Source organism: Excalfactoria chinensis, chromosome 1 (assembly GCF_039878825.1).
Source record: "Excalfactoria chinensis isolate bCotChi1 chromosome 1, bCotChi1.hap2, whole genome shotgun sequence".
Classification (NCBI taxonomy): domain Eukaryota; kingdom Metazoa; phylum Chordata; class Aves; order Galliformes; family Phasianidae; genus Excalfactoria; species Excalfactoria chinensis.
In genome coordinates, this window is record NC_092825.1 from 11,694,192 (window position 1) to 11,697,995 (window position 3,804).

The window sequence follows — 3,804 nt, forward strand, 5'->3', positions numbered from 1 at the left end:
ATGACTCCACAAAAGCAAACCCAGCACTAACCAGTAGTTTAGCTGCAGGCAATTTCAATCGTTAATGCTTTTACTGCGTGCTGGTTTCAGCAGTTTTGAAGGTCTTTCTCCCGAGCAGCTCCCTTCTGATGCTGAGCTGCTGTCGCCTGCTGACTGAAGTTGAATCAATCTGCAAGTCAGGACAGTGCTTCCAGATTACCTCCATAGCAACCTGATGGTGACAGCGTGTCCCGCTGACAGGAACTTCTTTATTTTGGAAGAAGTGTTTTATCTACGCAACTGAAAGAAAATCCCTTTGATACGATCACACTTTAGTCATATCAAGATTGTCATTCTAGTTCAGAAGTAAAGCAGTGCTGGTTTCAAAGCGTGGTGTTCAGCTTCTGTGTTGACACCCGGTTATTACGTGAACCAGGTAGGAACATGTTGATTTCCGACGTATCTCACTTTCACTGCTACTGCATGGCTTTTTTTTATGAGCTGGAAGTATTACTCAGTGATCAACCAGTCAGATACACGGGCACTGGGAGCAGCCGCACCTTTTTTTTTCTTTGCTGTTGTAACTGGGTATTTATAACACAATCTCTCCCCAATGTGGGTTCTAAAACAATGTCAGTTGATACCGGAGCCTCTTCCTCAGCTACAGTTTCCTGGCCGCTCATTTCCATGAAACACAGGAATGGCATTATCTCTGAGTACGCTGTGTCCACTCTGGTTGCTACTGCACAGTGTATAGTAATGAGCACAGAAACCTCATTTCCCCAGAAAATTAGCTGGAATTGTATAATTCAGACCGTGTTTTATTACAGGTTTTGGTGCAATTCCTTCCAGTTTGGATGCTAAAGCCTGCTTCAGAACCAGAAGTGCTGTACTGTTCATGAGGAATGCTGATCTAAAAGAGTTAGTCTAAAATGCAAAGCTGCTCTTTCTTAGGCTGAAATCTGCAGTCTGAATTTGAAGGAACCAGGCTGTCATTCTGAAAATTTCATCTCTGTCATCTACCCACTGCATAAGGCTACATGGCATCCCCAAATTGGCATGGAGCTGTTTATGTACCATGTAGATAAATGTAGGATAAATTACAAGGACGTTGTTTATTCAGAACCTCCCCTGCTGATCCTGGTCCTCCTCCTTCATTGTTGCTTGAATTAGATGCGTAAGAGCTATAAAGGAAGGTTTCTCCACCTGGAAGCTGTAGGTTTCCCTCAACCATAGGGATATTGTGAGCACTTCCTTATAATAGCCCGCTTTTAAGTAGTCTAATTGTAGAAAGATATTGTTAAAACCATTTGAAAACTAGTGTTCCAGAGGAGCTTAGGTTGTATTTATATATTCAGATCATACAGCTAAAGCACAACTATCTGTTCTCTTTTAGTGCATTTTTAGCCGAATAACAACATCGCTTGATTTGAAGCTGCATCTCTCTAATGACCTGAATGCTAAATTGCAGATTGCATTTACATATGAGACATTGCTATTTTGTTAAGTAGGAGACATAATATGAGGATAATCAGTTTATCTTAAGCTGTAATTCTCTGTCTAGCAAGGATTCAAATTTCTAGGATAGCAAATGTCTGGTGAAACGTCTCTGAGATAAATCCCAGCATAATGAGATCAGTTAGATCTAACTGTAAAACAGAGGGGAAGCTTCATTCTCATTTCCAAATGCACAGTTTGAGGCTTTTTTCTTTTACAGCTTGACAGAGATGCATCTGAAACGAGGAATGCTGGAACTGGAAGGGTCTTTTGAATATGCACCAACTAAAAAGGGAGAAACCAAACAGAAAACAACAAAAGTGTGGCTGGCTTCACATAGAGGTGGATTTTCTGTTCCACAGAAACTAATTTGCCTCCAATGCAAATTCTCTGTTGAAAGGATGTGCCTACACTGCAGCTGAAAATCCTTCTGCCATAGGTTATGTGGGTGCTACAGCAGCGCGGGCAGCAAAATAACAGTAACAGAACAACTTAAATCACAGAGATCTGCTATTACAAACGCAATCGAGGGCTCCCTGTCGAATTTAGAACCACCTGGTTTCTTGGCGCTTAGGTTTGTATTGTAAGAAATGGGTTAACAGCAGTTTCCACTTTGAAATCTATGCGGCACGTCGTGCTTTTGGTTTTCCTGTTATAATGCAGTCCTTGTGTGTCTCTGTCCTTGTGACAGAAACTGGATCCCCTCTGCAGCATCAAAGCTTCTGCTTAAGCACACGGCACGTGCAGTGCAAAGGTTTTAGGGCATTCAGTGCATTTTCACTGTGAACTCCAAAGGAAAGAAGGGTTTGCCTGCACACAAAAATATTCCAGAACAACAACAAAAAATTATACACGGCGACTTCTGGTATTGCCCCATGATTTGGAGTCTGGCAACATAAATAACTGTGAATAGCCTTCCCAATCATTAGCTTCTGAGCCAGCCCAGGAACTACCAGCAGCTGTTACAGCTGTGTGTGGTTTGTGGTAATACTGTCACCTGAAATCTACACGGACATCTCAGTGGGGAAAGAACAGCTCTTCTGAATTAACTCTGAACGACAGGATCTTGGTAGATGTAGGAGGTGGCTCACACCGAGCTGAGACACCCTCACTTCTCACCACTTCTGAGGCTCAGCACGCTCATGGAGTCGTGGGCAAGAGACAGAGGGGCTGAGGGCTGTAACACCCTCTTAGCACTCAGCTCTTTCAGAGCACTGGCTGCGTATATTAAGAAGGAAAACACGAGGCACAGAACGCGGGCATGAAGGGCCTTCTTTGTGGAGCAGCACAGAACAGCAGTTAGAAAAGCTTTATTGTGTCTGTGTTGAGGCAGAGCTTGTGACAAGTGCTGTGCTTCAATGTGAGACAGAGGGGAGATCTGGGAAATAGGAAAATAGTACAAAAAAAGAAAAGTGTAGTTTTGAGAGAGAATTTGATAAGTGAAGGAAAAAGCCCTTAAACCCAGCAGGGAAAGTAAACACTAAAGAGGAAATGAAAACTTACGGCACTGCTTTCTGCACGTCTGTGCATGTTTATCTACACCCAAAGCACGCCCAGAAACATGGAACGTGTGGTTCTGAGATGGGATCACCTGGACTAGCACACAGTACTAGCACACAGTACTAACACACAGTACTAGCACACTGTACCAGCACACAGTACCAGCGCACTGCTACGGCCTTGCCCAGCCCAGCCCTGGCTCCTGCCCAGGACCTGCAGGCTGTGCCCAATGCTCAGCAGCTTCAGTGCCCAGGGACTGCCTGCAGCACAGGGCTGCTTCCTGTGTCAGGAACCGCATTACCTGGCATGGATGAAGTCTCCTGGTAGCCCAGCCTCTCGGACACGTTCCTTATGATCCGAGCACGTTGTACGACAAGATTTCAGATGATTACCCTGCATTTTCCTAGTTGGGTTGATGCTGTCTGATAAGAAACGCCACAGCAGCCCATCCTAACTCAGTGACGACAGGAAGCTCAGCAGACATCAGCTCTACACACAGCACTGCACACAGCAAACATCCAACCTGGTGTTACAGGAACCGCCGAGAACAGTTTATTAGCAGGAAAACTGACTTTCCTGATCAGTGCAGTTCTGTGCTGCAGGCCGAGGAGCGCAGCGTGGTTTACACTCAGGCCTGTTCTGCAGTTTGCAGCTGAGCAGCTCTGGAGCAGCTGCCTTAGAACACGCCTTGCTGAGCACCCACTGACATTACCTACGCCGAAGCATCGCTTAGTGCACAACAGCCTCCTGCCTCCCTGCAGCCCGGCCCGCACCGCTCCAAGGCCGGCAGCGCCCACACAGCCCGCCTGACAGGAGACGCGGCACCGC